At 40.6% G+C, this 25,079-nt stretch overlaps 1 protein-coding gene across 2 annotated transcripts in view; it reads right to left on the bottom strand.

Annotated features, from left to right (window-relative positions):
* Positions 1-25,079, bottom strand: part of SLC39A11 (solute carrier family 39 member 11) — a 4,193,139-nt gene that overhangs the window by 3,959,120 nt on the left and 208,940 nt on the right. The gene's annotated exons all lie outside the window — the stretch shown is intronic.

The raw sequence follows: 25,079 nt of genomic DNA, 5'->3' as shown, positions 1-25,079 counted from the left end.
TGAATAGGAAACAAATAACTGGTCAGATTTTTGTAGTGATCTAGTTCTGTCTAAATAGAATCGTAATTGTCTATGAACATCCAACAAATGCAGGCAGTATTCTTCTTTATTAGAAAAACTGGGGAAAAAGACCAGCAGGTCGATTGTTTGATTAATGGTCAATTCTGAAATAACTTTGGCCAAAAAGGAGGGATTAGTCCGGAGTGATACTCTGTTCTTATGAAAGACCATATAGGAACGTTTTACGCATACGGCTTGCAGTTCAGAAATTCGTCTTGCTGAGGTGATAGCTACCAAGAACAGAGATTTCCAGGATAAAAATTTTATGTCACAAGTGGCATCGGGTTCGAAAGGGGATCGAGTCAATGATTGCAGGACTAGGGTCAAACTCCAAGGTTCAACTGGTTCTTTAAATGGAGGTCTAATGTGTGAGACACCTTTCAAAAAGGTTTTACAGAGATGGTGGGAAATCAAGAACGAATGTTGAAAGCCATTGTGGAAATCTAAAATAGCAGCCAGGTGCATTCAAATAGTGGAGGCTGCCATTCTCGAATGGAGAAGATTTGACAAGTAGTCCAATACTGCACTAACTGGGACTGAGCAGGGGTCCAGTCCTTTCTGTCTATACCAAGTGGTAAATCTCCTCTACTTAAGATAAAGTTTCCTGGTGGACGGTTTGTGTGAAGCCAGAAGAATGTTATGAATAGGAGAGGACAGATCTTTCTGCCTGGCAATTACTGGAAGTGGAGAAACCAAGCTGTCAGCTTGGGACTGGATATGTTTGGGTCTATCAACCCTTGCAGATGCGACAGTAATTCAGGAGTTGGATCCAGAATCTACGGTTGGTGTACTAGATGAGGCCAAAGGAAGGGAAACCAAACATGTCAGGACCAGTAGGGTGTAATGAGAATTACTCTGCTTCTCAACCGAAGAGCTTTCTTTAGAAATTGTGGGATCAGGGAAAGGGGAGGGAAAGCATAAAGAAGTCCCATGAGCCAATTGTGTATCAGAGTGTCCCTTGGGACTCCCCCTGCAGGGGGATTAGGGCAAAGTATCTGCTGCATTTGTGATTTGCTGGTGAGATGAATAGGTCGCAGCAAGGCTAGCCCCAGCGGCTGAAGCTCTTCGCCGCTGTGCATGTACTGAGGGACTACTCGTGAGGCAGAAGGATGCATCTGCTCTGTTTGTCTGCAATCACACTGGAATCCCCGGGAATGTGCATTGCTATCAGAAAGCAGTTGGAAGCTATCGCCCATTGCCAAACTCTCATGGCCTCTTGACACAACGGATAGGACTTGGTTCCCCCTTGTTTGTTGATATACCAGACCACTGACATTTTGTTGGACTGGATAGCAACTGTCCCTGACGGAAGGGCAGATTGAAATGGTGCTAGAAGCACCGCCCTCAGTTCTAGAACACTGATATGCAGATTGGCCTCCACAGGGGACCAAGTGCCTTGGATCATCTTTCCCTGGAAGTGCCTCCCCACCCAATCAGGGAAGCATCCGTGGTCACTATGGCCTTGGACTGACAGGGATAGAATGGACAGCTCCATAGGTCTTTTTAGCTGGCTTCATCCACCAAAATAAATCTTGTTTGCATCGGCTTGTTATGTGGATCTGAAATGACATCGAATGAGTCAAATGGGCCCACTGTGTTAGTAGAAGCCATTGTAGAAACCCCATATGTAGTCTCACCAGAGGAACTATTGTAATCATTGCTGGCATTGATCCTAGAAGCTGAAGGACTGCCTGAGCTGGGACTTTGTCCTGAGAGAGTATCACCTGGAGTTGGGACCTCAGTCTGTCTAATCTGTGACATGGGAGGGAGACTAGGCAAGATTGAGTATTGAAGGTTGTTCCTATGAATTCCAGTGTTTGAGAAGGAGTCAACTTGCATTTCTCCTCGTTTATTGAGATCCCTAACAATTTTGTTAACTTTAGGGTGTAATGTAAGGCTGCAACCAGTAGATGCTTGGTGAGGGCGGTAAGGAGCCAATTTTCTAAATATGGAAACACCTGGAATCCTTGCAGTCTCAAGTGAGCTGTTACCACTGCCATGCATTTGGTCAACACTCTGGGGGCCGTAGAGTCCAAAGAGCAGTGCTCGGAATTGGTAGTGATTGGCTCCCAGCTGGAAGCAAAGGCATCTTCTGGAGCATATGTCCATATTTATGTGGTAATATGTGTCCTGAAGATGTACTGAGCACATCCAATTGACTTCCTCCAGGAAGGGTAGGATAGACTGAACTGTGTCCATCCGGAATTTTGTTTGTTTGACAAATTTGTTTAGGATGGTGAGGTCTAAGACTGATCTCCTGTCCCCTGTCTTTTTTGGCACTAAAAAGAACCCAGAGTAAAATCCGGATCCTATTTGGTCTGGTGGGACGGTTTGGATGACTCTTTTCAAGAGCAGCTTTTGAATTTCTTGAGCTGCTGCTTCCCTTTGACTGGGTGTAACATCAGGAATGTGCCTTAGCGGTCTCGGGCAAGTAGGGAGGGGGATGCGATAGCCTCTGGCCATTATCATCGACACCCAAAAATCTGTGGCTATTGTTCACCAGGCAAGGTGGTGCAGAGAAAAATGTCCCCTGACTGTTTCCAGAGGTAAGCAAATGGGTTGCTCTTCAGGAGTGCTGATAGGGCTGGATCCCCAATTACACAGACCTCCTCTGCCTCTGTATTAGTGTCTTCCAGATGTGTTTCCCCCTCTGCTCCGGGGGGTAAACTCCCTCTGTATGTCACGGAAAGGACTCTGGGATTTTTTGTGCCACATCTTTCCACTCCTGATTCCTAGAGTAGGATCATGGGGGGGGGGGGGACGTACGCCCCCGGCAGGTAGGGTCTTGCCGTCCTTTTCACATCTGGCTAATGTGTCTTTCACTTTCGGGCCAAAGAGAGAAGAAGCTTCCACTGCAGCATTGAGAAAGGAAGACTTAAAAGGGTCCGCAAAATCACAAAGGCACATCCAGGTGTGACGTCTCACGACAATGCCTACACCGGCCGCTCTAGCCATCCCTTTGGTAGTATGAGAGATCAACTGCATGGATGAGTTAGATATGGATTCCAATGTTGCAAGCTGCGAGGTGACTTTGTCACACACCTCGTCAGAGACTGCTGCTGATAAAGTTCCCGAGAGTTCAGAGATTAGGTCTATCAGGAGCCTGCTAAAGTGTGCCAAGTAATTCAAGGACCGAATGGCAAAGGTCAAAGAAGAAAACACTCGCTTCCCTAGCCTGTCAATCACCTGAAACTCCCTGTTCGGGGGGATGGACAGCATGGCTTCTTAGTGGCTGCCGCCACCACCGTAGCGTCAACTGGTAAGCCTTTAGACAAATGTGGACTGCCTTCTGGTGGGGAAAGAATTTTGTCTGGTCTCCAGGGGATTGGTTCAACGGAGTCAGGACTCTTCCAGGCACGCTGCATGACGAGTTGAACTAGTTCGTCTGCAGGTGAGGTCACCCAAGACATAGAGGGTCGAGCACGAAAAGCCTGCAAGAATGCAGACTCCTCAGAGGAGGGGTTGGTGGACTTCCAGCCACCCTGCTGTTTTAAGATTTCCAGTATGTCTCCAAAGGAGACATCCTCAGGGGGCAACCATGGGGACTTCTCCCTTCATTGTAGTCTGTATCGTTAGTAAGGGATTTCTCAGGGGTGTCCACGTGCTACCTCTTGCACGATCTTTTGCGTGGTACTTCCTCAGCAGGGACATCTGAGGAGGACTCCGAAAAAAGGGTACCCTGCGGTAAGGTATCTTGAGGGTCTTGTACTTGACGTCCCAGTATGGTGGATTGTGTCAGCTGTAGTCCAGAAGAGTGGTATATATAAGTACTCCGATGCCGAAGGAGCCAGCTGTGTACCTGCAGAGGCAGGGGTCCTCTCGGTCACCTGGAAAGCAGGCCCGCCCGAAGAGGGATGGGAGCCCAGAACAGAGAATGACAACCTTAGGACCATGGTCACACCCCGCTCTGATGAGCCCGCCCCCAGGGAGGGAGGGAGGCCCAAGAGGACTTGGTGCCACTAAGACAACTAAAGCTGTAGTAGACGGCACCATAGAAAAAACAGGCACCATACTAGGGTCACGGTACTGACAGCCCAGTCATGATCCTGGGAATGGCTTGGCTCAGAGTGAGTTGGAGGCCAAAGGGCAGGTTCCAGAGCCATGGTGAGGTCTACCAATGGAACCGAATCAGCTGGCACCGGGACAGACATCAGTATCAGGGGCTTCAATACCTCCAAAGAAGTCAAAGAAGGAGTATATGTCGGAGTCTATGGAGAAAATCCCTTGGCTCCGGGCAGGAGGGAGGGTGTAGAAGGAGTTGTGATTCCTCTGGCCATCAGGAGCTGATCCACAAGTCTCACCACATCGAATTCTGAAAGGATCCTGGAGGAGCAGGCTGATATCACTGATGGAGAGTCAGGTCACTCCAAAAAGGCGCTGCATTGTTCCCCAAAAAAAGGATCTGCTGTGGGTGAATATTGGGTCAAAAGGAGCTGTTTCACCTTTCAGCACCATGGTCGTAAGACCAGAAATATGTATAGGGAGGGGGGAAGTGACCAGAGTTGGGAGTACTATTGTTGATACTGAAAGGGAGTTCAGAACTGTAGCAGAAGATAAAGACATGCATGATTCAGTGGTAATGACCGGTACTGTGATTGGTGTTAGAGACAAAGTTCCGGAGGCCGGCACCCAGCTGGTTAGTTGAGGTTCTGGAACCGAGGACAGCACTGTAGAAGGATGTTGAGGACCTGGTGCCGAGGTTGTTGGAGCCAATTTCGGGATTTTAGCCTTCTGTTCTGTAAATTCTGAGTCGGTGCCAAGGGGAGAAGAAGGAACAGAATGGCTCATTCGTTTATGTTCCTTTTTAGAAGGGGGAGAGCCCTCCAACCCAGAAATAGCATCCCAAAAGGGAGTTTTCAATAGACCCTTAAGGATAAGCTTGTTTTTCCTCTCATTTAAAGTATGGGAGCTAAAGCCTTTATAAATATCACACGGAGGTTTAACAGACAAATGCGGAATACCCAGGCAGTAAACACAAGATAGATGGGTGTCCGAGTCTGGCATTTTTCTATTACATTGGTCGCATTGTTTAAAACCAGTTGTTCCCTTTTTATCAGACATAGTGGAACAATGGTTCTTCAAATGGTATCAACCAAAAGACAACTAAGAACACCAATCATACAAACGAGGACAGGGAAATAGAAAACATCAATAAAAAGGCTAGTTTTAGTTTTTTTTTTTTTTTTTTTTAATAAACACATACCAAATGGGAAGAAGAAAAGAGAAAAGGGAAGGGAGGAATACCAGCAATGATATTAAAAATTACCTCAGAAGGTAAGAGAGTTTGAGGTAAGGAAAGGCCTGTACCAATGATGGTATGAACAGTACCAAATTTGGTAAGGAAAACAGAAAGAAGCACTCAAATAAGTATGAAACACTAGCAACTAATAAAAGAGAGGTAAATTATTATAGTTAATGCAGAAAAACTCCAAAAAGGTTTTTGAAGAAAGTAATTCCAAATGATTTAGCTGAGAGCTGGCTTGACACATCTTGATATCTATGCGGCAACCGAGATCTGAGGTAACACGGAGAGGGGTACTATGGGTAAGCTTAGCTTGAGAGTTTTTTTGGCTGGTACGAGCTTATTATAAAGGCTGACTCGGCTCCGAGAACGGAACCGATACCCATTAGTAATGAATGAATGAAGATTAACAACCTCAGGTCAACTGTTCGCAGGTACAATTTCCAGCTGTCCAGATACCAAAACAGTATTCTATAGTTCTGCCTTATATAAATGAAGTAATGGGTTCCAGCAAAACAAAATAAATGAGGTGGATGTCATGAGCAAAGTATACGCAATTAGAATTTTATGCAGTCCTATGAAACCTGTTTTGGTTAACAACCGTTGGAATATGCAGATCTTTTGATTAAGGCAGAAGTCCAAATGCCTATTTATGCAGACGTCTGATCTTCCCCTGCTCATCGCATCTATGACCCCTGGCCACTCCATTGACCCATATGCTCTCCTAGGCAAGAGTGTTACTGCTCTTTCACTTCCTGTAGGCAAGAGTTGGCAAATTAGGAGGAAAGCTGCCATCCACAAGAAGGACCAGGGTTTTCCCTTAAGGCCCTACCTCCCCTGTGCATACCTGTCAGCATCCAAGGCACTGGTATATGCAACGGTTCTTTGCAATGCACATTCATGCCTCAATGTAATGGGATCGACTGGTTTTGGTCACTACAGGCAGGCACCCCAAGGTGATTGTGGATTTCCACAAGGAATTCTACTGTCAGTGTGCTCCAAGTGCACTCTCCTCTCCCCCCCCCCCAAAAAAAAATTAGGCAAACAATCTTAACCATCTTCCTTACTCTTTTCCCTCACATCAGCTCTAACAGTTGCCTTAGCCACTAAAAAACTCGGGTCACCTGGGTATTAGGGAGTTATCCATCTATACCATCAAAGATGGCTGAGAAATCTAGTACAGAGGACAAAGGACATGTGCAGTTAAAACCGATTCTTCAAACAGCATACAGTTCAATTCTCTTGGCCTCTATTTGCTTAATAAGTGGCATAAGGTAATTCACTTAACCATACATTGTTCTCAGGTCACCCCTGAAAAGTGACTTTATCTAGTAGGTCTATCTGGTAAACAAATGAAAAGAACATACAAGAAACAATGACAAACGCGAATAACCAATAATGACAGTGCACACATATTTCACATGCCCCTTTTAAATGGACAAGGTGAGGATTTCAGTTAAAGTTCTACCACACTGATGTGAATGTCAACAGTTTTAATTTTGCCAAGACTGGGAAAAAAATCAATCTGAATTCAAATTCTTCCACACCCCACATACAAAAGGCTTTGCTCCTGTGCCGTTACATAATGTAATCAACTTCAGCGTCACCACAGAGAAAGAAGAATTTGAGCACATTTGATAAAAGCTGATTAACATATATTACTGAACTCAATCAGTCAGGTTTGCATTCACAGGAGACTAGTGAGCATATATGACCCTTCAATCAATGTATAGCCTAAAGCTCCCCTACAAACGGCAAAAGTTTTCCTAACTATATCCTGTGTATTTTCTGAAGATGCTTTTTGGACTGAACAGCCTCATCTTGAAGGCTATGACCTTTATAGTAAAAATATATTTTTTTATGTTCTTAAGTAGCTTGCCCTCTTCCTCAAAAGTATACCCTGCCATTCTCACAGACTGGTTATTCTAAAATGGGCTGCTAGTTAGGACTTTGCTGATCTCCATTAACTTCATACCTGCTATGACACAGTTAATGGTATGTCAGTTTCCTGTGTGTTGGCAGGATGGACAGAGATGCCTGGAGTTCTGAGTTACAGATACATTTAAATGTTAGCAAAATCATTAAAGTAAACAAGTAAATTAACTGTGTACCTTATTCTTTAAATGTACATTATTTTCTCTCATTTAAGCTGCTTTACTCAACACTGAACAATAAAGCTGCAGTATCTCAATTAAGCTACATTAACAGCAGCACCATGTGGTCTCCCCTGAAAGAGCTGTACATATCATTGGACAATACAGCCTACACAAGTAGTACAGCGGAACGTAACACAGCAGATCTGTGCTGTAGCTGTGAATAAGTTAAGTAATTAAATGTGTCTACCTTGTATCGCCTCTGCCTCTGTTTAGTACTAACATACATACTAAGTGAAAGACTGGAAATGAGTCACTTCCTTTCTGAAGTGCTTCCTCACATAAAAAGTAGACCTGTGGTAGCTCTCCAGGAAAGGATTTTACTCCAGGCATGACGCATGAGTGCCATTCCTAGACATCCAGTGCAAATTACTTTTAACAGCTCCATACAAACTGCAAGAAATGAAATACCAAGTAGTATCCAGCTAAAAAAAATTGACTAGTGGTGTATACTCATCCCATATCTGTGTATACATCAGAATGTGACTTTTGAGAGTTTTAAATATAGAGCTGGCAGTAAAAGAGGACCAGCTAGTAGTATCTATGAATTACAAAGAACGTCATTATGTACTGTGGATTTGATACTTTCTGTCTCCAGATGAATATACTGTAAAAGTCTGAGCAAGTCAGTTAACCAGTTCAGTGCTCTTGGGTTGCCCTTGAAAAGAGTAATTGGTGTCTAGTGGGTCTTATCTGGTCAACAAATAAATAAGAAGAAATTTGAAAACATAATATAAGGCATATACCAGTAAAAGTAGATGATGAAGAAAGACAAATGCCAATACAGATGGTCATCAGCACCATCTCCCTGTCAAATATCATCACCTTCCTCATTACAGGTCAAACGTAGGCAGCTTGCTTTCCATTCTCCGTGAGCACCAGCAGGCACATGAGAAAAAAATTAGCATACAGGGCTGACTCTAGAAAGACAGAGGAAGGAATCGTGTGAGGGAAGATCATCCCTCTCAACTGTTCATATTTTTGCCTCATATTTTTGGTCTTGTCTTTGTAAAGTTTGTGCTTTCCTGGCAAATCACTGAGAATTTAAAACACTAAATAATGACAGACATTTGAATTTCAGACTTCTTATCCTTCAAACAATGCATACTACAGAAAAACTTTCAACTTTCTAGGTTTGTAAGATCAATATTTAAAATATGTCCCTGATTTGCTTTTGTTCCCCCCCCCCCCCTTTATTTTTGGCTTTGTTTAAATTTCTTACACCAAAATTGAAAGGTATGAGGAAGCCTGATAAGAAATAGCCAATACTACATAAAGCCTCGCAAAATTAAAAAGGCAGGGCAAGTGAAAAGTTCTGCTTATACTGGGAAAGGAGAAATATAAACAAATTCTTAAACTATGCAACAGAGCAAAAGCAATGGTCTATGAATTTTAAAGGTTTCAACTCACTTTGGGCTGCACATGTAACAGCTTATTTCACTGCAGGTTTCAACTCATTTTGGGCTGCACATGTACTATCTTATTTCAAACACTATGTGTAGACCAAGCAAATATTAATGGTGACATGTTTCTCATCAGTTTGAAACCGAAATATGAAATGCAGTCAGCTGTCATACACAGGTTCGGAAAGTCAGGAGGAAGTACATTTTGAAAGGTAAAAGAAGTGTACTGGGGAAGCAACAGTAGTGTTTGTTCTGATATTTTTTAGATGTATTTTACTGACAGGGAAAAAAATGGCAAAGTGTAATACAACCTTCTATTTAAAAAAGCCAAATGAATGGTTGGCCTGGAAGCAGTATTTTGAGAAATTCAGAATTGCAAATAATTAAAAAGATGTCATGGAGGTGTGAGCCATTTGCCTAACTTATATCTCGGGTAATGAATCAAAAAGAATTTCAGATATTTTGTATTTGAATTGAAAAGAAGGTCAATAAATGGAATTTTGTTGTAGTGTCATGGTGGACTAATAACTACCTTTGTCCTAAATGGAATGTGGACTGATATGCAGACTTGGACAATGTGTGCAAAGGTAGGAACAGCGGCCAAGGCTTTGATCACATCCTTTTCTTGAGTTTTCAGATCACTATGCTTTTGGCACAAACCAGGATTAAAATAGTATAAAATGCTGTCTAATATGCAGTTAACAGTGAATTGAAAACTGGTAATAACCGTAAAGTTTACTCAGCACCGGTAGAGGATTTCACATTGGGCTGCTCTGCCCCAAAAGCCAGTAAACACTATGCAGGAAGATTTGTGGGGTTACAAAAGAATAAGGAAAGGCAAAAGATAAAACTGTGAATGATGCAGACAGAAAAGAGGTGAAATATGAAAGTTGTGGAAAAATACAAGACAGTAGAGAAGAAAGATGCTTGGCCTTTAGGTCTACATGTAAGAAATGCCAAAGAATGGGTCACAGCCTGCCACAGCAAATCAGTACATGAAGTTATTGAACAAGTACATCAAATCGTATATATCCTAGCGTTATGGAGTAAACCAGGCAAAAGTGAAGAGCATAACATTTACATAACATATAATAGCAGCCATCCCAATGAAATTTAATATCAATACACATCAGCTGTTGTTTGTAAAGCAAGCCAAAAGACTTTCAATATGCTTATTCTAGAGAATAAAAAGCCCTTAGTGTACTTCTGAACAGGTCAACGAAAAATTGTGGACACGTTCTCCAAATTCCCTACAGGTGTGTATGCTGTGGAACAGTGAGTGAATGTGTGTGTTGTGAGACAGGCTGGTATCCTATTCAGGACTAGTGCATTTGTCTCGCATCCAGTGACTGCCAAGAATGGGCTCTGGCTCTTGTGTAACCCTGAATTAGATTACGCATGTAAATAGAGAATTAACAAATCCTTCAGTACAGAGTCAAAATAGAGTATAAACAAAAGCATTAATCCATAAGTTTGTCATTTCTAGCTCATGTGCAAACAACCTACTCTCCTGTTCCATAGTAGGACTGACATGACTTGGGAGGCAGAATGAAGGTGGTGTGCCAAACGTACGGAAAAGATGGCATCCTTTCAACAGACCTGGTAAGGACTGAGAATGCACAGCTATATGCAATGGGTGCTCTCTGAAAGATTTCCCTAACCCACTGGGCTGGTGCTTATTAACCATATCAGTCTTAAAGGAGAATGAACAGCTGCAAAGTTGTACAGATTTGAAGAAACTGGATGACACAGTTACGAGAGACGGACAGAGATTTTGTCAAACCCAGAACAGATCATGGTAAAGCTGAATGGAGCAATCCCAGTCTCTTCTGTGGACACAGCAATGGATTTCTGTAGATATCCTGACATCCTGAGTGCAGTAAGTTTACTGCATCCATTGCTTAACCATATTTTCTGCTCCACTTACTACCTATTAACAGGCTCCCATTTGGATGCTACACGCCCTGCATGGCAATGCTAGCTTTACATCTGATATCCTTCTGTATAGGAGTAAAATGAAGGAATAGGTTATATTCCTCAGAAGCATCCTGAAAAAATGTGTCTACAGGGCTAAAGGTAAATGTGGAAAAAAAGAAGATCAATGCCAAAATTAGCTCCACTTCTCAGGTTAATTGACTCAGCATGTCTAAAGCTGTCAATATGGACAAGGTGGCAGCAATAAGGCAGCTTTCTCCATCAGAGAGCCTTCAGAAACTGAGGAGAGTTCTAACAAGATAAACTACTTGGGTAAGTAAACCTCAAACCAAACCTTTCCAGAGTGGAGCAGTGATTATATTTGTTTCAAAACAGCAAAAGTGAATGAACCTAGGATCACAGTACAAGACCAAAACTGAGCATTTGAAAAAGCTGTTCTGTTGACGACAGCAGCTGACAGGCTATCTTGTGCGTTATTGAGACTCAGGATCTCAGAACTCGCTTGTTTATGTTACAGAGAAACAAGCAATTGCATAAGATTATAGTACACTGTTTTGGAGAGTTCCGCCAATCCCCAGTGACATACAACCATAATGTTGGCATACAAGATGATTTCCTCTGCCAAATAAACTTATCTTGAGATGCTCCATTACATGTCATTGTTGACTCTTGTGGTTTTAGGAGCAAGGGCTAGAGATGCAAGACCTCGAGTTACAATTTTGGTGGCTGAAGCCACTTATTTACTGTGATAACAAAAGGAGAATCACTTCCTCAGTAGCCACTGCCGCTTACAGGATTCATGACTGCAGGTCTCTAATTCTTCACAGAACAGTAGAAGCTGATGGTACACTGCTCAAAAAGGTTTACAGAGGTGGAAAAGCAATATGCAAAACTTGATAAGGAGTGTCCGGCAAGTGTAATGGGTTTATGAGAACTTTGAACATACTGAGTTTCAAGTCTGCAATGGATTTATGTAACACACTGAATAGCAAACTGGCTCAAAGAAGAGAGTTACACAGTTAGGGTTGGTGGTTCATGCTCCTAGAACATGCATATCACCAACAGCATCTCAGCAAGTCCTACTTTGGGGTCACTACTTTCCAGCATTTACTGTGCTGCTGTCCAAGCTGATGTCAAGGGTAGTAACCACATGTAGGTTGCCCAATGTAAGGTGAAACTCCAGTTGCAAAGGAAATGCACCAGACTCCTCCAGCAGACCACAACTGAAATGAATGGACTGGAAACAGCACAGCTGAGTAGCCAGTGTAGTTTAATTTCTAAGCACTTTTGCCTTAATATGGCATCATCTGAGATAAAATCAGAAATAAAATAAAACAGGAAGCAAATCTGTTTAAATCTACCTCTCTATAAATATTTAACCATTAAAATCCTTATCAAGAACAAGCATAGCAGCATTTAAAGTGACAGTGCATATATACAAAGTACAAATACAAATAAATAAAAAACAGACAAACACCATAAAACTAAATACTATACTACTTAAGAGTATAAAAATACTTAAATACTTATTTTAATGTAGCAGCGTTTGCTTTTAAAATGCAGTTAAGAGATAACATATCATTTAATTCAGGTTTATTAGTTGCATTTTACCGGATCTGCCAGTTTAATTCTTTCTGTTCTAATAACAGTTCACTATCTCACCTTCTATCCGACATACAATTCCTGTCAATAATAAAAAAAAAAAAAAGAAATCTCCTGAAAGCTGGACAGTTCGTAATATGTTTAAAAAGAGCATTTATAGATTTGGATTTTTTATGTCATAAACATGTTCATAAATTCATTCTCTAAGCTTTCTAGTAGTTTTACCTATATAAAATGCAGAACAAACTGAATACGTATCATAGTAAACAACCATCTTTGTATTACAATCACATACCCCCGGAGATGACAGAGTCTTGGCATGTCCATCAACAACTACATATGGTTCCATCCTGAATAAATTTACAATATTTACTATGGTCATGCTTTGTCATTTTTGAACGTAAAAATCTTTTACTACTACTATTATTTTCAAAAGTATTGTTGAGGTTTTCACCAATGCTGTATGTAATATTAGGTGCTAGACTTAAAGCTTCATGGTATTCAACAGTAGGTAAAAGCTGTACTCCAAGTTTTGTTTAAATTACATCTTAGTGCTGGAGTCTGGTGGTTATATCTAATTGTCATAGCACCATCCCTTTCATGATTGTTGGTGACAATCTTTTTACTCTGATAATTCATCTGTTTTATTTGGGTTACTAAGTAAATGCAAGAAAAAGGTAGCCATAAGTGGAGGAAACAAACCTTGTGTCCAATGAAGATAAATACCAATGCAGAAAAATATAAAGAATGCAGAACATGCCTGTGATAGAACTAATCTATTTAATAAACAGATGCACACTGCAAATGGCATAAAACAAGGAAAACTGACCAGCGCTTTTATGCCACTGAATGCACTTCCTCAGATCCTTAATTCAACCGCAACCTCAAAACACTTTTAACTAAAACTAAACCAATCAAATGAATCAAATAAAGTCACATGATGATGAACCGCCACAACAGCAGAAGATACAAAGTATCAAAACTACTAAGGTAGGGGGATTGTCCTGAAAATGTACAAATTCATAAAAACAACAAAGAAATATCTAAAACTTCCATATAAAAACTCCATTACTCAAAAATGATATCAGGAAATAAAACACTTAGACACTCTGATGGTCACACATAGAAAGAACTACCTGTATAATGGACGTAACTTCAAATAAGGTTTCAATGGTATGGTATTATTTAAACAGTAACCTTTGTCAGCCTGTAGCATAATTATCCATCTAAGTTCAGCTCCTTCTGTCCTATTAACTATGTCTAACATCCTAACATCCTCCTTCTACCACTCCTATCTATTCTGTCAGGTGCTAATGACTTATTAACTTCACCTACTGAATAACCTCTAGCTGTCATATCTCTCCTAAAATCAGATAAATGTCGATCAAAGTCAGCATCAATACAATCCAGGTGTGATATTCTCATGACCAGTCCTGTAACTATATTCTTATAAACATGTATGGGATGCATACTCTTCCTATGTAATGTATATGGTTCTTCCTACATGGTTTCCCAAAATTTCTTTATTGTTTTTATGAATTTGTACGTTTTTAGGACATGCCCCCTCCCTTCTGAACTAATAGCCTCCACTAGCTTTTTACATCCACAGTTGGAAGTGATTCCATCAACTTTCTTTACGTGACAATAACTAAGGACAGGCAGCAAAATAGATATGTTGCAAACTAGGGCTGCCAACCTTTTGTTGTAGCTAAAACCAGAGTAAGGCCACACCCCTTGCATCACCTGTAACCCCCCCCATTTCTGCCTCCTCTCCCGCCCACATTCTGCCAATTCTGCGACAGCACTATGACATTAACGAGCAGGAACTCCCTCATTTTCTGTTCCTGATGCCTTCTTTCAGCCGATTTACTATGCTTTTCTGTAAAGAAGCATAGTAAATCAGATGCTTTTCTGTAAAAAAAAGCATAGTAAATCAGCCGATTTAACAAACTCCGATAGTCTGTTTCCTTTTTTGAAACATTATACCGGAATTTGTACAGTGTTTTCCAGACTACTGGAGAATCAATTTAATTTCCGGATAGTCTGGAAAACTTCCTGATGCTTTCTTTCAGCCTATTTACTATGCTTTTCTGTAAAAAAGCATAGTAAATCAGCCAATTTAACAAACTCCAATAGTCTGTTTACTTTTTTGAAACAGAATACCGGAATTTGTACAGTGTTTTCTGGACTACCAGAGAATCAATTTCATTTCCGGATAGTCTGTAAAAACAAAATGAAACCTCCAGCACAGCTAGAACCTCCACTGAGTGACCTCCCAAACCTCTTGTATCAGAGGCACATGGGATATATGCAAATTACCAGGTGTTTCAGCAAATTGGTGATTCTGAATGCCCATGACTTGTTTCGTCATTTTAATGGACAATTCAGGCCAATAAAGCAAACCCCACTAGCTGTGGATATGCATATTTCGGCCTTCTTATGACCTTGTTACTGATTGGTTTTTCAGTGACCTTCTCATTTATTGTTTTAGTTTGTTGTTTGGGATATTTTTGCAGTGACCCTAATGATAATGGACATCAGCCGAGTATAACAGCCCTGTGTTTCTTATGCTTAGTCAAACACTCTGCTTGTGCTGTGCTGACGAGGTTATTACAAGACCGAAATATGCATATCCACAGCTAGTGGGGTTTGGCTTTATTGGCATGAATTGTCCATTAAAATGAAAAAACAAGTCATGGGCATTCAGAATCGCCAATTTGCTGAAACACCTGATGTTCATAAGGGTCATTTGCATATATCCCATGTGCCTCTGATCCAAGAGGTTGTTTGGGAGGTCACTCAGTGGAGGGTCTAGCTGTGCTGGAGTTTTCATTTTGTTTTTACTGATTTGTTTTTCAGTGACCTTCTCACTTATTGTTTTAATTTCCAGATAGTCTGGAAAAAAACAGATAGGTGGCAACCCTATTGCAAACATACTCAGAAAGGAGACCTATTCAAACTCCTTTCTACACTATAATAGCTGCCAACGCCTCTTTTCAAAAGAATATAATCAAAGGCCAAATGGTACGCCTGTCAAGAATAGTTTCTCTTGACACTGTATTTGCTGAAGCGCTAGACAATCTTTGCAATATGTTCTGTGAAAGGGATTATTCTATTGAATTGTTTGAATCTGTTAAAACAGAAATATTAGAACGCAACAGGGCACATCTGCTCCTTTAATTAGTAACCCAAATAAAATGGATGAATTTTCACAGAGTAAAAAGACTGACACCAACATCATGAAAGGGTTGGTGCTATGATTATTAGATATTTAAACAAAACGTACTACTACTACTGAATACCGCCAAGCTTTAAGCCTAGTACCCAAAATTACATACAGCATTGGTGAAATCCTCCAGAATACTTTTGAAAAAATAATAGTAGTACAAGATTTTTATGTTCAAAAATGACAAAGTATGGCCATTGTAAATTTATTTAGGATAGACCACATGCAGTTGTTGATGGACATGTCAAGGCTCTCTCATGTCTGTGGGTATGTGATTGTAATACGAAGATGGTTGTTTACCTTGCTCCGGTGTTCATTTTGTTCTGCATTTTATAGAGGTAAAACTACTAGAAAGCTTAGTGAATGGATTTATGAACATGTTTATGACATAAAAAATCCAAATCTACAAATGCTCTTTTTAAACACACTATGTACATTCCAGATTTCAGGAGATTTCTTTTTTTCATTACTGACAGGGTTTGTATGTCGGACAGAGGTGGAGACTGTGAACTGTTATTAAAACAGAAAGAATTAAACTGTCAGATCTGGTTAAATGCAACCAATAAACCCGGATTAAACAATATGTTATCTCTTAACTGCATTTTAAAAGCAAGAGCTGCTACATTAAAATAAGTATTTAAGTATTTTTCTACTCTTAAGTAATACAGTATTTAGTTGTATGGTGTCTATGTCTGTTATATATGTATTTGTGCTTTGCATATATGCACTGTCACTTTAAATGCTGCTACACATGTTCGTGATAAGGATTTTAATGGTAATATTTACCGAGAGGTAGATTTAAACAGATTTCCTTCCTGTATTATTTTATTTCTGATTTTATCACTGTTGAGGCCTTATTGAAGGAGAAAGTGCTTAGAAATTAAACTACAATGGGTAACTCAGCTGTGCTGTTTCGAGTCGATTCATTTCAGTTCTGTTCTACTTGAGGAGTCTGGTGTATTTCCTTTACAACTGATGTCAAGAGTACTTGGTTGACTAAATTTGCTAAGGACTACAAACATAAGTATCAACATACCAGATGATATACATATCCTCCAAAAGAGCCTAAGCCACACAAACTCCTGGCATCAGGACCATAATCAGAAACCCAACATGAAGAAATGCAGTACCGTTCTCAATGAGAAGCAGGAACACCTCTGCATCTACCTGATAAAGGATATCACCTTCGAAATGTATATCATCATTATACACCTGAGTGCATTCATGAGCAGTGACCCCTTATCTGAGCACCACAAATCAACTATCATTAGCAAATCCTTTTTCCTGTTCCAATTAATTAAAAAGTGCATATCTTTGGGGCTCATGGAAGTTATTGTCTCTTTCAACATGTCCTTTATCAGGTCCATAAAAGAACCATACCAAAGGGACATTCTATTCTATCAAAGTATTGTGCCCAACTAGGAAAAAACAATGCTTCCTGACCAAAATAATCTCAAGTATTAGCTCCTTAAGTTACAAAGAAAATATAAAAGCCTACATCTACTCTGTCTCTTACTAACATTTATATGGTGACTTCTGCTTAGTTAACTAAGCAGCAAACAACCCTGTCCTACTAGACCTTCCAAAATATCCACTGCTGAGATTTAAATGTGCATCAAAATATTAAAAGAACCTGATGGCAGGATAGATACCTCTCCTAAACAATCCCCCTATCTATGAAATCCCTATCCATATAAAAGAAAATGGCATCTCTAAGTCATTTAAAACTAAGCTGGATGAGTGGACTGGGGGTCCATTAATTCACTTCTAGTCTAATCAGAGCCTTATAGACAAAAAGAGCAATTAGTACAGCTGCAGTAGCCAGGGCCCTTTTGGTCTTCCCAACTGATGACCATGGCCTGTGTGACATCCCCAGTCTGGGACAGTAATCAAGGAGCCTGAATCTTCACCACTGACACGTCAGAGAAACGTTCACCTGGAATACAAATGAATATACTCATTATTTCCAGATGCAGACCTCTCTGCATCAAGCACAATTTCCTTTAACAACACACAGGGACCACACTCAGCTGGGGGTCTGGGTTTCTTTCTCCGTCTTTCCCCAGGTCCCAAGTAAGGCTGCCTACTAGCACAGTTGTAGGGTTAAGTCCTAATCTGGTGTCCAAGCCAAGTCCTCCAGCACCCGCTCTGTGAAACCAGTGCTTCATGTCCCTGTTCCAAGCAGCTGACACACACACACATAGCTTCATAAGTAGGTACTAGGCTATCTGCCCAAAGGCATTTATAAGCCTAGCCAGAATGTGTTGACTTTCGCCGCCCCCTTAGATTAGTTCCCTGTGCCTCTTTCCAGCAGAGCCACTGAAGTGATCCCCGGGGTAAACTTTCTGTTTCCTATCCACTCGTCAAGGTTTCTCTTGAAGAGTGTTAGCGAGGAGCTCTGACTAATGTATACTGGAATCTTGTTCCAAAGCAAGGGAAGTCTCTGGGACAGGAATCTATTCCTCCAGCATGTCCTATTAATTGTCGTGGTGAGGTTTAAAATCCCTAGAGCATGTGGCTCGAGGGGATAAGCTTTTCTTTAGGTGGAGCATGTCCATCAGTTCTGGGTTGGACATGGCCTTGTATGTCAGGCAGAGATCACCTCTGAGTAGGCGGTATGCAACAGAGTACAGATGGAGTTTCTTCAGTCGAGCTGCATAGGGCATTTGTTTGAGGCCAGTGATTCTCTTGGTGAGGTACTTCTGTGGTCTTTCCAGCTGTTGCAGGTGTCTTGTAAGATACATCCCAAATGGGGTGTTGTACTCTATGATGGGTCTGATGAGCGATGAGTAGAGGGGCACAATGACCTCTTTTGATCTGGATGTGAACCCTTTTGTGATAAGGTGGGCCACATAGAAGGATTTTCTAACCACTTTGGCAATGTGAGTATCAAAAGAGAGATTACTATCTACTTGGGTCCCCAGATCCCTTATTACGTCTTCCATATTTAGGGGAATACCACCTATGTGGTAGTTTGTAGGTACTTTGTTTTTTCCAAAGGGGATGACTATGCACTTTTTGGCATTTAGCTTGAGGCCATGATTTTGACACCAAGTATTCGTCTCAGTGAGACCCTTTTGGAGGATGTCTGTCAGCCGGAGAGTCAATTATAGCCCCTAGTTTGCAGTCGTTTGTGAACTTGGTCAGCCATAGTCCTCCAGTGCTTGCTGTACCTCTGAGAAGTATATGCCAAACAGGAGGGGTCCTAGGACTGAGCCCTGTGGAACACCACGTGTAACCGGTTTAGAGTCAGCCCTAGCTCCCGCATCTCTTACCATGTGGGTTCTGTCCATGAGCCAGTTGGCAACCCATCTTGTGACGTAGGGGTTTATGTTCAGGCTGGTGAGCTTGTCTATAAGCCGATTTTCTGCTTTAATTTTTCCAAAGGACTTGTTTCGGCCATTTCCACATTATCGTTTTTTATGATTTATTTGGTGGTATGGGGACAAAATCGCCACTTTTTGTGAAGAACTTGGGCGTTGGTCGCAATATTCTGATCTAAACCAACATTTTCAAATGGATTCATGGGACATTTAGCATATACAACCGTGAAGTTCTAAACTGTTAGCAAATTGTGTTTGGACATTTCATTATTTATATTTCTGTTATTGCCATTGCTGGTCCTTTTTTTGGCTACGGAAATATGAAAATAGTCCTATTGACATTTAATAGTTGTATATGAATACTGCTATTAGGAATTTGACAGTTATGGGTTTATGTTGTATATTTTATTTTCAGTTTTTAAAGGTCATTTATTTCATTTTGATGGCTTAATGATGAATGCAAATGGGGAGTTCTTTAACTGCAAATATATACTGATGAGCAAGACGTGTAACTAGCATCTAACTAATACGGGAGATGTTATTAGGACTCTACTTTACTTGTTGCTCATTTTTACAATAACAACAGGTTTATATGTATAAACAATTTGGCAGGAACTAGGTGAATAACTATAGACGATTCTACATAAGTTCTATTGTGATAAACCATGGTTTCAGAATGCATGGACAATCATTAGAGTGCATTTTATGCATGTTATAACTTGTAGCATTGTCTATGAGGCTAACACATTTTCTTGTTGTTTCTTTAATTATACAACAGCTTTGGAACAATATTTGGAATATTTTTATATCCGTCATAACACTAAGATTTTTTTTTTTCAATAACACTAAGATTTTACTTTTTAAGGTTTCAAGAGTATATTCTCTTTTATGGGAACATGCTTTTTGTCATATATACAAATTTAGAAATATACAAGTCTTATTTAATCATATACACTAACGGACTACAACAATATTGTTCTTTACATATGGTGAAGTCAAGATCTTCTATTTTGGATCTATTTAATATATTTGTTTGGGACTCACAGGAGGCTGCCTTTCTCATTTAGCTCTATTTAATATTTTGAAAAACGATCTGGAGAGGTTTTGCCAGGTCCTGCATAATACACGTATTACATACCCTCTGGTTTACACCTTGATTAGATATTATCCATTTGGATCATCTGGCCAAATTGTGCAAGTTAAGGGCTTAAGGTCATGGATCTCCAAAGGATTCTACAGGGGCTCTGTGCGGATCAAGATGACATTAAAGTCCTTGGTATTGGGACAAATAAGGAGGGAGCCCCATGTGAAAGAGTAGGGGATCCTAATGACGACTGTAACTTGCTATTTTACCAACTGAATAAAGAGATGAGAATTTTAAGAACTAACATATGGCACTTGAAATTATTCAAGGCATATAAATGTAAAGGTATTACTCCACGTGGTTTGAGGGTTAAGACCCAGCCTTTGGTTGGTAAGCCGGATGATTTATTGATGGAAGAATGGCATAAGGCACAACAAAAAGCCACTATGGCTTTCGTGGACATTTTAATGTCCTTTTATCAAAGGACTATTGAACAAAATATCAAGAATGTGACTGAAACATGTGAAAGTATGAAAAAAACATGAGGGTACACCGTCTTTTGTGGAGGGCCTGGAAAAACTATCCAGGGATCTTCTCAATTTTGAGACTGGATTAAAAGAAAAAAAGCTACACAAATTTCACAGAGATGTGGAAGATTATGAGAGAGGCAGGCCCTTTGAGTCCCAGAGGGGGGTCAGATTTACTGATAATAACAGGGGTAGATCCAATATCAGAAAGAAAAGACCAAGATCCATACTCGAAAAATCTACACAGGGCCTTAGCACCTCAGGGGAAAAATCATCTATGACTGATACAGAAGGAATTTATATTAGTGATTCCCGATTCCAAAAAAGTAAGAATTCAGGATGGCCCTTTAGGAGACAGACCCATAGGGGTGGACGTAAGCACAAAGGTGGCTGCCTTAGAAAGCTTACTACAGTCAATAATGAAGTAGCAATTGAATTTTATAATGTACACAATATTTCAAACTATGTTTTATCTAAAGATAAAAAATGTCTACTTAATAAAGGTCTAGGATTTGTTCCCAGTTTTCTGGTAGATGAATACATTTTGGTCTCAGATCTCATTGCCTTTGGTAGTGTATTGAATCTTAAATTGCTTTTTGGAACATCTGAAAATTCTCAAAGATCGACTGGATTTCGTTTTCACAAATCTACATTTATGCCACCAATGAATAGACATGTGGCTATTTTTCAGGAAGCTGTTTTGAGGGATTTGCATTTTAAATTTAGTTCCTCTTTGGGTTTTAGACATAACCTCTCGAAAGGAGAACAGCAGGCTCTGAAACATTTATATTCCAATACTGATATAATTATCCTTCCGGCAGACAAAGGTGGGGCTGTGGTGATAATGGATGCCAGTTATTACTGGAATGAGGGAAATGGACAATTGTCCAACCCTCAGTATTACATTAGAATGTCCACAGACCCCCACACCCAAATTCAAGGGTGAAATTGATTCATTTTTGAATCAAGCAGTGGAGGAGGGAATTATTGATGTTAAGATGAAAAAACAACTCATGGTTCAAGATCCGACCCGCCAGTACCTATATCTCTTGCCCAAAATCCATAAAAATTTTAGAAGGCCCCCAGGAAGACCTACTGTTTCAGGACAAAGGTCTCTAACTGAACTCATTCAGCTTTTTTGACATATTATTTAAAACCATTATTATCAAGCATCAGGGCAAGAATACAGGACACTACAGTGTTTTTACAAATTATTTTGGAGTCTCAATTGGAACCCAACTGGCTCATGTGTACACTCGATGTTAAATCCCTATATACCAGTATCCCCCATTGGGCGGGATTACTTGCCTTGGAATATTGGCTCAACAGGACCAATTTATATGCGCCAGGATTTAATACTCTTCTCATTTGTTTGGCGGAACATGTATTGACAAAAAACGTTTTCTATTTCAGGGATGAATGTTATTGGCAGCAGCAGGGAATAGCTATGGGGGCTTCTTTTGCCCCCATTTATGCTGACCTCTTTATGGGGTATGTCAAAGATCAAATTATATATGACGTGATGCATAACATTTTCCTTTCTGAGATGGATATATGGAGACATTTTTTAGATGATTGTTGGTTTGTTTGGCATGGGGGTGTAGACTATTTGTTAGAGTTTTTGGAATACCTTAATGGTAATCTGTGGGGAATTTACTGTTACGTATCACAGCAATGAGATCAATTTTTTGGATGTGAATATATTGAGGCAGGCTGATGGTACACTTACTTCGGTTTATAGAAAATACCCACAATATAATTTACTACATGCAACTAGTTCACACCCCAAACATACTATCAATAACATTTCTAAATCTCAATTTATGAGAATTAAGAGAATATGGTCAGCAGACATTGATTTTCAGAATGCCAGGCAGGACCTTGAGGGTAGATTTATTGATAGGGGTTATAGGGAATCGGTAATACACAAAGCCAGTGATTGGGCGACCAACTGTGAGAAGTCCAGTTTACTCTAGTACAAAGCTAAAACTAAAGGGGACAGATCAGGGGCCATGAGGCTAGTTACCACATTTGGTAGTAATATCCATTTGCTAAAAGATGTGGTTAACAAACACTGGAATATTCTTCGGGCCAATTCAGATCTGGGTCATTGTTTGCCAACTAGATGTCAGTTTTCCTTTAGGAGAGGCAGAACGCTTACTTCTTATTTTGCCCATTACAAAAGGACCTTTCATGATTATGTAAATCAATATCAGCTTACTCTCATGGGGGGCAGGCTTGTTGGCTCGCATCCTTGTGGACATTGCAGTTTGTGCAAGCACATGTTTAAAACCACATCCTTTAGTAGTAAAAATCCTGGTCACATTTTTGAAATTCAATTTTTCGGAAATTGCAGTTCTGACTGGGTAGTATATCTGGCTACTTGCCAATGTTCTGCCTTTTATGTGGCGCAGACTTCCAGGCAATTAAGGTGTCGTATTTCGGAACATCTGAGTGACTTACGTCACAATAAAATGACTAATGCATTATATAGACACTGTCAGTCACATAAAACTGCCACTTTTGGATTTGTTATTATAGATCAGGTCAAGGGAAATAGATCAACCAAACAGGGTTGGCATACTATACTGACTCAAAAAGAAAGAAAATGGATCATTAAGTTGGGCGCTCTATTTCATCCAGGACTCAATGACAAATTATGAGGTTTTGTTAATTATGTATATTCATTATTGACCTTATATGTAGCAATAGTTCACTAATATATGATTAGCCATACATATATTTCATCTGAAATCATAAGAATATTGTTTAGTTTGTTAAAATGCTTTAAATGTAGTTGGATGTTTAATTAGTTAAATGGGGAAGTGATGTCATAATCGAGGATACATAATATGTACAAACACTATTCCTGAATTATGAAGTAACGTCCCTGAAGAAGGTTTGATGCCGAAACCGGTCTGAAGGAAGGGAAGGAATAAAAGTTATTGGTTGCCTCTGAGTGCAGGCTATTTATTCTGTCTTGTCTGTAATACCAGAATGGGGAATGGTGTTGAAGGCTTTTACGAGGTCTAGGTAGGCTGTATGTACCACCTTTCCCTCGTCTATAGCCTTGGTAACTGTCTCGAAGACATCCACCAGGTTTAGGAGGCATGATCTGCCCTTAACAAAGCCAAACTGGGTAGGGTCCAGTGTTTGGAGGTTTCCAGTGTCTCTGTTAATGAGATCCATGATGATGTGCTTCATAGCCTTGCAGACCAAGCAAGTCAGGCTTATAGGGCGATAGCTCCCAGGGTCTGTTGTGGCTCCACCTTTGTGGAGTGGAATAACCGTTGCTGTGCGCCACTCTATGGGTACGTAACCTGTGGAGAGGCTGAGTCTGAACAGTGTGTTTAGGTGAGCGGTTAGTTCATCTTTGAGCTTGTGTAGGACACAGCCTGGGACACCGTCCAGTCCCATTGATGCTGTGCTTTTGGCTTTGGAGAGGGCTGTTTTAACCTGAGTGTCTGATTTCAGGAGCTCTACATTCTTCTGGTATGGTTATGGGCCCTTTTGGGGGTGAAGTTTGCGCTGAACCTGTCTGCCAGGATGTTGGCAATATCAGTCGGTTCAGTGTATTTTGTACCATTCTGCACTAACTCCAAGCAGATCTGAGCATTGCCACTTAGATTCTTGACATAGCTAAAGAATGCCTTGTGGTTATCTTTGGAGTCCTTGGCAATTTTTCTTTCGAAAGTTGCCTTGGATGATTTTATGAGAGATCGTAGTTTCTTGCTGATACTGATCAGGGATGTCTTCCCTTCTTGGCATTTTACTCTATTCTGTACTAGTTTCCTCCTTCTATTGCATAGCTTGTTCATGGCAGGAGTCCACCAGACTGGTTTCCTTTTCTTGGAGGTTGGGATAGCACGATTCATGTATTCTTGTAGGTGCCCGTAGAATGCATTAGTAAAGGATTATGCAGCTTGGACAACGTTATCCTTTAGCATGGGGGCTTTGAAACTTTCCATCCTGGTCTTAAGTAACGTGAAGTTTGCTTTTGAAAAGTTTTTCACGGTGGTTTCCTTGTCCGGGGGTCGGGGCGGAATGTGGATATCCAAAGAGATTTGTTTATGGTCAGATCTAACCAGTGAGGGGTTGACTTCCGGTGTGGAGCACCGGTCGCCCTTGTTGGTGATGACCAGGTCCAATATGTTGTCACCTCTGGTGGGAATGTTGATCAGTTGATCCAGGGCGTTTGAGTCTATAAATTCTAGGAAATGTTGGGCAAGGGAGTTAGTACTTGAGTAGTTCTCCCAGTTAATGTTTGGGTAATTGAAATCACCCAATATTAGGGTGTTTGGTAGGACATTTATATTTCCTAGTGTTTCCAGAAATGCGGAATGGGGGTCCTGGGATATGGTGGGTGATCTGTAGCAAGCTATAATTTGAATTGCAGTTTTGCCCATTGTTAGTTGCATGTGGATGATCTCTGAACATCGTGCTGTGTCACTAACCTGGAGGTGTGGGTATCCTTGATGAATATGGATACGCCCCCGCCTTTTGTATTTCGGTCCGGGTTTTGTG

The sequence above is a fragment of the Protopterus annectens genome, chromosome 10.part0, assembly GCF_019279795.1.
Source record: "Protopterus annectens isolate FY-2018-M chromosome 10.part0, PAN1.0, whole genome shotgun sequence".
Lineage (NCBI taxonomy): Eukaryota > Metazoa > Chordata > Ceratodontiformes > Protopteridae > Protopterus > Protopterus annectens.
This window is presented reverse-complemented; position numbering and strand designations above follow the sequence as displayed.